The 12629-nt window shown below is 35.0% G+C and overlaps 1 protein-coding gene across 7 annotated transcripts in view; it reads left to right on the plus strand.

Annotated features, from left to right (window-relative positions):
* Window positions 1-12629, plus strand: part of MACROD2 (mono-ADP ribosylhydrolase 2) — a 2107194-nt gene that overhangs the window by 112680 nt on the left and 1981885 nt on the right. The window lies entirely within an intron of this gene.

Below are 12629 nucleotides of genomic sequence, written 5' to 3' on the forward strand. Positions count from 1 at the left end.
GGGTTTTAAGTGAACACTGGTGGTAGCCTGACAGAACCCCACATGGGCTGGTGGTGGTAGTGGCCACAGGGAGAGTCTCCTCTGCCTTTGGAAATGGGAAGGAAGAGAAGGAAGGACTTTATCTTGTGGTTTGAGTGCCAGCTTAGCCACGGTAGGCATTGGTGTTGGGGTGGGACCTGAGGAGCAACACATCACGTAAATCTCGAAGGTTTTTGACTACAGTCCTTGGATCCCAGAGAGCATTCCTGAACTCACCTAGGGCCTGGGGGAACTCATTGCCCTGAAAGGAGGGACAAAAATCTGGCTGGCTTTGCCACCTGCTGATTGTAGAGTACTAGGGCCTTGAATGTTCATTCAAGGTGGTAGCCAGGTAGTGGTTACAGTGGGCCTTGGGCAGGACCTGGTGTTGTGCTGGCTTCAGGTCTGAACCAGCATTGTCCCAGTGGTGGTGGTCACAAGGATGTGTGTGTCCCTATACCCTCAGTTCCAGGTGGCTCAGCATAGAGAAAGAGACTCTGTTTGGGAGAAAGTAAGGGGAAAATAATAACAGTCTCTGCCTAGTAATCCAGACAATTCTTCCAGATCTTGTCCAAGACCACCAAGGTGGTACCTTTATGAGTCTGCAAGAAGCACAGTGTTTTTGGGCTTGGGGCCTAAGTCCCTTTGAATACCTGGAAAGTCTTTCCAACAAGGAGGGGCACAAACAAGCCCAGGCTGTGAAGCCTACACTAAATACCTAATTCTTTAGTGCCCAGACACCAGTAAATATCTACAAGCATCAAGAGCATCCAGGAAAAAATGACCTCACCCAATGAACTTAAATAAGGTAGTAGGGACCAATCCTGGAGAAACAGAGATATGTGACCTTTCAGACAGACAAATCAAAATAGCTGTGTTGAGGAAACTCAAATCAAGTTAACACAGAGAAGGAATTCAAAATTCTATCAGAGAAATTTAACAAAGAGATTGAAATTATTAAGACTGCAGTAGAAATTCTAGAGTTGAAAAATGCAAGCAACATATTGAAGAATTCATCAGAGTCTCTTCTTAATAGCAGAAGTGATCCAGCAGAAGAAAGAATTAGTGAGGTCAAAGACAGGCTATTAAAATACACAGTCAGAAGAAACAAAATAAAAAAAGTATAAAAAAGAATGAAGCATGCCTACACGATCTAGAAAATAGCCTCAAAAGGGCAAATCAAAGAGTATTGGCCATAAAGAGGAGATAGAGAAAGAGATGGGGTAGAAAGTGTATTCAAAGGAACGATATCAGAGAATTCCCCAAACCTAGAGAAAGATATCAATATTTCAGTACAAGAAGGTTATAGAACATCAAGCAGATATAACAAGAAAGACTACCTCAAGGCATTTAATAACCAAACTCCCCAAAGGTCAAAGATAGGGAAAGGATCCTAAAAGCAGAAAGAGAAAAGAAACATATAACATAAAATGGCACTCCAATACATCTGGCAGCACCTCTTTCAGTGGAAACCCTACATGCCAGGAGAGAATAGTATGACATATTTAAAATCTGATGGAAAAAACCCTTTTGCCCTAGAATATTATATCTGGAAAAAATATCCTTCAAACATGAAGGAGAAAGAAAGACCTTCCCAGAGAAAGAGGGATTTTATCAACACCAGAATTGACCTATAAGAAATCCTAAAGGGAGTTCTTCAGTCTGAAATAAAACAATATTAATAACAATAATAAATTATCTGAAGGTACAAAATTCACTGGTAATAACACACAGAAAAACAGAATATTATAACACTGTAATTGTGGTGTATAAACGACTCAAGTACAAAGACTAAACGAACCAATCAAAAATAAGTACAACAGCTTTTCAAGATATAGACAGTACAATAAGACACAAAGAGGAACAACAAAAAGTTAAAAAGTGGGAGATGAAATTAAGGTACATGGTAGTTATTAGTTTTTTTTCTTGTTTATGCAATCAGTGTTGTCATCAGTTTAAAATAATGGGTTATAAGATAATGTTTGCATGCCTCACGGTAACTTCAAATTGAAAAACATACAATGGATACACAAAAAATAAAAAGCAAGAAATTAAATCATGCTATCAGATAAAATCACTTTCACTAAAAGGAAGACAGGAAGGGAGGAAAGAAGGAAGAGATCACAAAGCAACCAGAAAACAAATAACAAAATGGCAGGAGTAAATCCTTACTTGTCAATAATAACATTGAATGTAAATGGACTTAAGTCTCAAATCAAAAGACATAAAGTGGCTAAGTGGATAGAAAAAAAGCTAGACCCAATGTCTGAAGCACATTTCACCTATTAAGACACACATAGACTGAAAATAAAGGGAGGGAAAAGATATTCCATGCCAATGGAAAGCAAAAAAGAGTAGGAGTAGCTATACTTGTATCAGACAAAATAGATTTCAAGACAAAAGCTGTAAGATAAAGAAGGTCATTATATAATGATAAAGGGGTCAATTCAGTAAGAGGAGATAACAATTTTAAATATATATGCATCCAATGCTGGAGCACCCAGATGTATACAGCGAATACCATTATTAGAGCTAAAGAGAGAGCTATAACCCAATACAATAATAACTGGAGACTTCAACACCCCACTTTCAGCATTGGACAGATCTTTGAGATGGAAAATCAACAAAGAAACACTGGACTTAACCTGCACTATAGACCAAATGGACCTATTAGATGTGTACACATCATTTTATTCAACGTCTGCAGAATACACAGTCTTTTCCTCAGCACGTGGATCATTCTTAAGGATAGATCATGTGTTAGGTCACAAAACAAGTCTTAAAACATTCAAAGAAGTTGAAATAATATCAAGCATCTTCTCTGAATACAATGGAATAAAACTAGAAGTCAACAACAAGAAGAATTTTGGAAACTATACAAATACATGGAAATTAAATAATATGCTCCTGAATGACCAGTGGGTCAGTGAAGAAATTAAGAATGAAATTGAAAGATTTCTCAAAACACGTGGTAACGGAGACAAAATATACCAAAACCTATGGGATATAAAGAAAGGGAAATTTATAGCTAAAAGTGCCTACATTAATAAAGAGGAAAAACTTCAAATAAATAACCTATCGATGCATGTTAAAGAAGTAGAAAACCAAGAGCAAATAAAACCCAAAATTAATAGAAGAAAGAAATAATAAAGATCAGAGCAGAAACAAATCAAATTGATATGAAGAAAACAATACAAAAGATCAATCAAATAAAAAGTTTGGCTTTTGAAAAGATAAATAAAATGGACCCATATTTAGCCAGACTAAGAAAGAAAGATAGAAGACCCAAATAAATAAAATCAGAGATGAAAAAGGAGACATTACAACGAATACTGCAAAAACTCAAAGGATCACTAGTAGCTACTATGAGCAATAGCATACTAATAAATTGGAAAATATAGAAGGAAATGGATACATTCATAGACACACACAACCTACGAAAATTGAACCATGAAGAAACCCAGAACAGATCAATAACAAGTTATGAGATCAAGGCCACAATAAAAAGTCTCTCAGTAAAGAAAAGCCTGGGACCCAGTGGTTTCATTGTTGAATTCTACTAAACATTTAAAAAAGAATGAATACCAATCCTACTCAAACTCTTCTGAAAGTCATTCTGTGAGGCAAGTATTACCCTGATATCAAAATGAAAGACACATTAAAAAAACACCATAAACAAAACTACAGGCCAATGTCTCTGATGAATATTGATACAAAAATCCTTACTAAAGTACAAGCAAACTGAATTCAACAGTACATTAAAAAAATCATTTATCATGACCAAGTGGGATTTATCCCAGGGATGCAAGGATGGTTCAACACATGCAAATCAATCAGCGTGTTGCATTATATCTACGGAATGAAAGACAAAAACCATATGATCATTTAAATTGATGCTGAAACAGCATTTGATAAAATTCAATATTCCTTCATGTTTGTAAAAGATCTAAAAAAACTGGGTATAGAAGGAACATACCTCAACATAATAAAAGCCATGTATGACAGATCCACAGCTGGTATCACCCTAAATGGGGGAAAACTGAAAGCTTTTTTTTAAAGATCTGGAACATGACAAAAATGCTTACTTTCAATCACTGTTATTCAACATTGCATTGGGAATTCTAGCTAGAGCAATCAGACAAGAGAAACAAATAAAGGGCTTCCAAATTGGAAAGAAAGAAGTTAAATTATCTTTCTTTTCAGATGGTATGATCTTATATTTGGAAAAACCTAAAAGCTTCACCAAAAAACGAATAGAACTAATAAACAAATTCAGTAAAGTTGCAGGATACAAAATCAACATACAAAAATCAGTAGCATTTTTATTTGCCAACAGTGAACAATCTGAAAAAGAAATAAAAAAGTGATCCCATTTACAATAGCTACAAATAAAATTAAATACCTAGGAATTAAAGAAGTGAACGATCTCTACAATGAAAACTATAAAACATTGATGCCAGAAATTGAAGATAACACACACACAAAATGGAAAGATATTCCACGTTCATGGATTGGAAGAATCAATAATGTTAAAATATCCATATTACCCAAAGCAATCTACAGATTCAGCGCAATCCCTATCAAAATACCAACGGCATTCTTTACAGAAATAGAAAAATCGATCCTAAAATGTATATGGAACCACAAAAGACCCACAATAGCCAAAGCTATCCTGAACAACAGGAGCAAAAACTGGAAGAATCACTTTACCTGACTTAAATTATACTGCAGAGCTATAGTAACCAAAACAGCATGGTGCTGGCATAAAAACAGACACATAGACTAATGGAACAGAGAGTCTGGAAACAAATCCATACACCTACAGTGAACTAATTTTCAACAAAGGTGCCAAGAACATACATTGGGGAAAAGACAATCTCTTCAAAAATTGATGCTGGGAAAAACTGGATATCCATATGCAGAAGAATGAAACTAGACCTATATTTCATCATATACAAAAGTCAAACCAAAATGGATTAAAGACTTAAATCTGACTATGAAACTACTACAAGAAAACATTGGGGAAACTCTCCAGGATATTGGTCTGGGCAAAATTTTCCTGAGTAATACTTCACAAGCACAGGCAACCAAAGCAAACATGGACAAATGGGATCACATCAAGTTAAAAAGCTTCTGCACAGTGAATGAAACAACAAAGTGAAGAGACAGCCAACAGAATGGGTGAAGATATTTGCAAACTACCCATCTGACAAGGGATTAATAACCAGAATATATAAGGAGCTCAAACAACTTTATAGGAAAAAAATATAATAATCCCATTAAAAATGGGCCAAAGATGTGAATAGACATTTCTCAAAAGAAGACATAAAAATGTCAAACAGGCATATGAAAAGGTGTTCAGCATCACTGATCATCAGAGAAATACACATCAAAACTGCAATAAGATATCATCTCACCCCAGTTAAAATGGCTTATATCCAAAAGACAGGCAGTAACAAATGCTAGAGAGGATGTGGAGAAAAGGGAACCTTTGTACACTGTTGATGGGAATGTAAGCTAGTACAATCACTGTGGAGAACAGTTTGGTTCCTCAAAAACCTAAAAATAGAGCTACCATCATCCAGCAATCCCACTGTTGGGTATATAACTGAAAGAAAGGAAATCGGTATATTGAAGAGATATCTGCACACCCATGTTTGTTGCAGCACTGTTCACAATAGCTAAGATTTGGAAGCAGCCTAAGTGCCCATCAGGAGATGAATGGATAAAGAAAATATGGTAGGTACATATACACAATGGAGTACTGTTCAGCCATAAAAAAGAATGAGATCCAGTCATTTGTAACAACATGGACGGAACTGGAAATCATTATATTAAATGAAATAAGTCAGGGACAGAAAGACAAACTTCACATATTCTCACTTGTGGGAGCTAAAAAAATCAAAACAATTGAATTCATGGAGATAGAGAGTAGAAGGATGGCTACTAGAGGCTGGGAAGGGTAGTGAGGGGTTGGAGGGTAAGTGGGGATGGTTAATAGGCGCAAAAAATAGTTCAAAAGAATGAACAAGGGCTAGTTTTGATAGCACAACAGAGTGACTATAGTCACTAATAATTTAGTGGCACATTTTAAAATAAGAGTATAATTTGATTTTTTGTAATACAAAGGATAAATGCTTGAGGGGATGGATACCCCATTTTCCATGATGTGATTATTACACATTGCATTCCTGCATTAACATATTTCATGTACTCCATAAATGTATATACCTGCTATGTACCCACAAAATTAAAAAATAAATTAAAATTGAAACATTTTTGATGTATAGTTTTATTAATTTTAGTTGAAAGAAATGTATGCTTTATTTGTTACATATACAGGTCAACTTAATTTCTAAATATTATTTTTTACTTTTTTATTTGTGACTTTTAGGCAGCTGCTACCTTTGTAGATTCTAAAAAAACTGGATGGTATTCATTTTCTCCTATTGTCTTAATATAATTGCACACATTTGGCCATTTTTTGACTTAATTTTTCTGGAAAAATGACATTGATTATTGAATTCCAGTCTTTACATAAAAATTAGGCACCAGAAAGAGTAGTGAAGTAAAATAGCTCATCAGTAGATAATAGACATCCTCATATTTTCATGAAATATACATCTATACAACTTTAGGAGTTTCAGAGGAACTTACTGATTTATTAACTTTGCATTGGGTGAATAGTTCTTTTATGATGTGAATTCTGTATCTTTAAAAAGGATACTTGATTAAGAACAGTATTCTTATTTGTAGCCCCAATTTGTGCCTTTTGAATAATAGTGGTTTATTAAACTTGGTGTTGTGTAAAGGAAGATTTGGCCATTTTGATAAGGAAAGGTTGAGAATTATTTTTCAACATTCTTCTCTAGTTTACCTTTTTAGTTATAGAAGCACCCCATGTTTGCTTTACAATAAGAATAGAAATAAATATTTTATTTTTACATACTGTTAGTACAAAGGCAGCAGCTTTTTCACTACTCATTTTATTTTTGTAAATTTGAAGCAAATTTATGGCATGAAATTTCCCCAGCTTCTTTTGACCTTGAGGTGCAATATGATTTGCTTTGTTAAGTTTTAATTTTATGACACATCACATTTCTGTCATGTCCAAAATTAAACTTCAGGGTAGGTGCATATTTTTCTACCCTGGGATTATGAACAGGATAAATTATCAGAATTATGTTTAAATGAATATGTAAGTATAGGAATGTATAGGCTTAGCTACATCTCTCTACATAAATAGCTTGTTAGTGTGCAATCAGTCACTGGAGTTGCCGTGAACTTGGAGCTTAATGAACAGGTGGAGAAAGAGGATGAATCCCAGTTTAAAATGGATCTGACAGCTTATCAGGCAATTTCACTGATCGCTAATCCAGTTCGTTTGGCAACTTAATTTATCACACAGTTAGAATTCTCATCCCGTGGGTTTCCAGGTGGAAATTAATTCGGAAACATGTCCAATACCACTGGGTTGAAGAGACCTGCTTAAGCTTTGTGAGGAAATTTAGAAATAAATTATTTTAAATGCATAAGCCAGATTTCTCTTATGATTCCCTTTGTGTTTATCCAATTCCTTCTTAAAATATTTGGATGCTGCTAGCATTTGATGGTATGCTCATGGAGGTGAACTAAGGTTTATTTATTCATTAAGATTTATACATTAAATGGAGAAATTGTTAATCCTAATTAATTAGTGAAATAACTACTATAATAGATAATCCTGTGAATATAATTCTATCTTTAGGTGTAGAAAAATTACTGATCTCAAACATGTTTTAAGCATTTCATAGCAACAAATAATGAACAGAAGAAATTATTTCCTTAAAGCTCACAAATCTATGTCTTCTGAGTACTTACAAATTCTCTAATTAGTCTGATTTACAGCCCATTATTTTATGTAAAGGTATCTGCTAAAGCAATTTCCTTGACAATAAGGAAGAAATGCAACTTGCGTCTCACAGCTCACATTCTGACTCTGTTTGGAATTCCCAAGGATGAGTCTAATTAAATGGTCTTGGCTTAGGACCTGGCTGTAGCTTAAAATAACTTCAAAACCGGAAACACATTTTTCTCCACTTTTTAAAGACTTGGTTTATAGTGCATAGAAAGTTAAATTGAATATTGATCCTTGAAAAGCAAATGTGTCCTGTAAAAAATGACAACAAAAGAATACAATAAAAGATTACAGAGTGATTGATTGTCCAAAGCCTATAGATAGTAGCCTCCCCCTTTTATGTCATCTTCTCTAGGCATCTGTAGCTCTGAGAGGGTGACAGGGATGAAGTGTTAGAGGAGGATTAGTTGCACCCTGACATGAACTGTTACATTTTATAAGAAGATTGAGGAAGGTGGTAACAAATTATTTCTAAGAAGGAATTTTGAGAAATGAAGAATGGGGCACAAGATCAATAAGACCTATGATATAACTCCAGGAAGGGACACCAGGGAATTTCTTATAATTTCTCAAACTCTGAAGCATCTTCAAAAAGAATTTAAGTCAGTGAAAAATAATTGAGATGACAGAAAACTGCAAACTGGCATAACAGTGTCATTGATTGGATATGTCAGGAAAGTTGTGCCTATGATTCTTATGACCAGGCTTATTAAAGTAATATCTTCATAATCTAGAAGGGCTCAGTGTTGGATCATCCTGGCATCCTTCTCAAATCCCCTTTCTGAGTCCTTGGCATTTTTCCCTGGAGCATATTGCAGACCTACAACCTTGTCGTTTCAGAAACTGTCCTTTCATTTTTACCTTTAAAGAGAAATGGTTACTGAGTCCAGTACTAGCCCTTGGGAATCAAGCCAAAAGAAAAAAATGGTAGGGCATTGTTTTATTTTCTCCTTCTTTCCTACAAGAGCAATGGTTGCGTCAAAGGTTCAGTGGGTATTGGAATCACCAAGAAGGAGATAATGATGATGATAAAGCACAGTGGATCAATTTGGGGTTTTCCTCCTTTTTTTAAAATGTTTTTCCTATTACCATCACTGTTACTGTGATGATGATAATGGTAATAGGAAAAATATATAAAACAAAATGGGGAAAGCCGTAAACAGACCCAGTGTGCTTTATAACATTTCTGATTTACTAAACTATTTATTACTCCTCATTATTTAATAAAGCATCCCATGTACTATGCAAATGGCAGACAGTAAAACCCCCACCATGCCGTTTAGTGAAATATGAGGATCATGTATAAAAAATCCTCAAGCTAGACTTACGTTAGATGAAGAAGACAGTGAGAAATCTTGTCTTTTTAGGTTAGACTTTCTTGTTTTTCCTTTGTTTAACTTTTGTTTCTTCAAATGGCTTGCAACTTGGAAGAGACACCTTTTGGTCTAAAAACTATTTTGGTTGCTGACAGAGGCAGTCTCATTGGAAAAACAGTGTGTTCACCAATTAGAAGTTCATATTGTTTTTAATTCTGCTTCCAATAGTTTTGGGACTTTAAGAGTGAAATTGAGATTTGTGTATTTTTTCTTCAGTGCTGCATAAATGGCCATTTATGGTAAAACCTGAGAATAAAGGAAGACCAAAACAAGCAAAATAAAATAATAAGACAGAAATACACAAATTATAGTGATTCTGATTTTTCCTTATGAAACTTGAGATCCAGTAAGTAAACTTCGTTTGGAATTATTGGGCATTCAAACATTATCCTTCACATAAGAAAAAGGCTCCCCGTCAGTAAGCTGAGATATTAGATGTGTAAATATAATGAGCCATCTGTGGAGACATTGACCAGATTGCCCTGCATTGTGATAGAATTGATGTAATTTGAGTATCAGATGGGGCAGATTCGTGAATCTTGAGAAGACAGTTACTTGACAGCAATGATAGATTTTGACCGTGTTGTAGTTGGTATACTTGAGGTAGGAAGCAATTCTATTCATTCTGTCAAACAGAGGCCTCCACTCATAAAGTGAACTATTATTTAGAGGATCTTGTCTTTTTGGCTATTATTAAAATGCAATTTTTGTCTAATCAGCTATTATTAAAATGCAATTACCAAATAATATATTCTTCTCACTATGGTGATTTGACAGATCAAAAACTTTCTGAGGGCAGAGACTGTGTTATCCATTTATGTATCTCCAGTGCTTTGTATCATGTCTGGCCCATTGTTAGTACTCAAAAAGTGTTTGCGAAATTAATGAATGGTTGAGTAAGTTGCTTCCTATAATCAAGACTTTTAGTTAGAATGGTGGTAAATTTAGACGTAGAGGATTTTGTACTTTGTATCAGTGGGGCTGCCCTAGCTGGTGGATTTATTTATTTTTTAATGCATTTTTTTCTTTTTATTCAAAATTTCTTTGAAAGCACAGATGATATTATAAACATAATGATGTAAATAAAGAAGAAATAAACTACTGATTATCCGCCTTCCAGCAGACTGTGTTGATTTTTTTCTGTTCATCTCTATGCATTTATATACTTTTTTGTTTGCATTTTTATGACTTAGAACCCAGATTTGATGTGGTATACTGAGTTTTCTACTTAATAATAACATTTTTAATATAGTATTTAGGCCGGGCACGGTGACTCACGCCTGTAATCCCAGCACTTTGGGAGGCCGAGGCAGTTGGATCATGAGGTCAAGAGATCAAGACCATCCTGGGCAACATGGTGAAAACCCCGTCTCTACTAAAAATACAAAAATTAGCCAGTTGTGGTGGCATGCACCTGTAGTCCCAGGTACTTGGGAGGCTGAGGCAGGAGAATCGCTTGAACCCAGGAGGTGGAGGTTGCAGTGAGCCAAGATCGTGCCACTGCACTCCAGCCTGGCAACAGAGTAAGACTCCATCTCAAAAAAAAAAAAGAAATTTACAGCTTATAATTTTACATGGCTACATAGAATATTCTTTACTTCGTATTCCCCCTCAACAATATTCTATTTCCCTATCTGCTTTATCTTTCTAGTGAATTCCTACTCAGCTTTCAAGGTCCCATTTAGCTTTGCAACAATCCTCCAATTTCTGTTTACTCTTATGATCCTAGTACTTGACGTACAATGACTGTAGAACTTTTGATACTTTAACTTTTTTCTTTTTATGAAAATTATGAGAAATAAGGTACATCAGAGCATGGATTACACGACTCTGTGTCCTGATGCCTAACTCAGTGTTGGTCATGTAGTTGGCCCTCAACAAATACTTGCAGATAACATTCTAAGGTCTGGGAATAGAGGGATGAATGAGATATGATTTCTGGATTTTATGCTCAAAGTATATTGGTAGGCAGGTAGGCAGATATCATGTAGAAACTGACCTTCTAGAGTTGTTTATATGGTGCTGGGAAAACTGAGAAGAGGCCAGTATATTCACAGCATGGCTTTTTCTTCTTGACAATCTTTTTTCCTGTACTTTCAGGAATGGTATGGGTAGGCTAAGGAGTTCTCACATTTTCATGACTCTTCATTTCCTTTTGAAATTATTTTCTAAAAGATTCCATTTCCTCATGTTTGCTTTTCTCATGCCTTGTTTGCCCATGTCACTTTCTCTTTTTCATTTGGTATCTTGAAATACAGTTTTCACCACATTATATAATCTCCCTACATAATTGCGGCAGGCAAAGTTCTAAGATGTTCCTCAAGATTCTCCATACTTCCCCCACCAGGATACAGGACCTGAGTAATCCCTGGGGCTATCTATCTGATGGATTTTACTTCCATGATTAGGTTATATAATATAGCACATTTAAGAAAGGAAGATTATCAGGATGGGTCTGACTCATCATAGTCATGGTTATGACTGCATTAATCCTTTGAAAGTCAGTTTTCTCTGTACTTCTGGTCTACAAAAATGTGAGCTAATAAATGAATATTGTTTTAAGCTGTCAAGTTTGTGGCAATTTGTTATACAGCAATAAAAGTGAATACAATAGTATATTAACCGTTTGTGATATTTGCTACATATATATTTTTTAGTTTATCTTGCTATAAGTTTTGTTTGTACAAAACTTGGCTTCTTCATATAATTGCATCTACTGAAGATTTTTTTCTTTATGATTTCTAGTATTCCTTCAAAGTTTAGAAGGCATTAAACAGAGTATTGTTGGTAGGACACACAGACGATTTGAGTCTGAGTGTCAAATAATTAATTTGATTAGACTCTGCCACTGGCATTCTTTCTGCATAATAATTTATAACCTTTCAACCTGAACATTGACTTTCTACATTGCTACTTAGCTGAGGAGAAATACGAATTCTCCTTTGGAAAAGTTTGGGGATTTCTAGAGCGCTAAACCATTCTTTTTGATGATTGAATGGAACTTTTAAATCTAATATTTCAACACTAATGGGGATCTCACAATGGAAGGCAGCTCCCTAGAACTATGCTGTTAGCCCTTTCCTTAACCATAATACTTGGCAAGAGACAACTTATACAGACTTTTCATTTTTATTCTACCCTTCTTCCAAATTCTCTGGATGGCTTAGCCTATATTGCCTGTTGTTTTCAGTGTTGTTCTGATCTCAAATGGGCTTCCACAAGTGGCTAGAAGGGATTAGTTTTCATATTTCTTCCGTTAGTTCAGTATTGAACTAAAAAGCATGGTTATAAATGACAACTTTAATGACTGTGATTTTTTTTCTTTTTTTCAGACAGAG

Source organism: Pongo abelii, chromosome 21 (genome assembly GCF_028885655.2).
Source record: "Pongo abelii isolate AG06213 chromosome 21, NHGRI_mPonAbe1-v2.0_pri, whole genome shotgun sequence".
Taxonomy (NCBI): Eukaryota; Metazoa; Chordata; class Mammalia; order Primates; family Hominidae; genus Pongo; species Pongo abelii.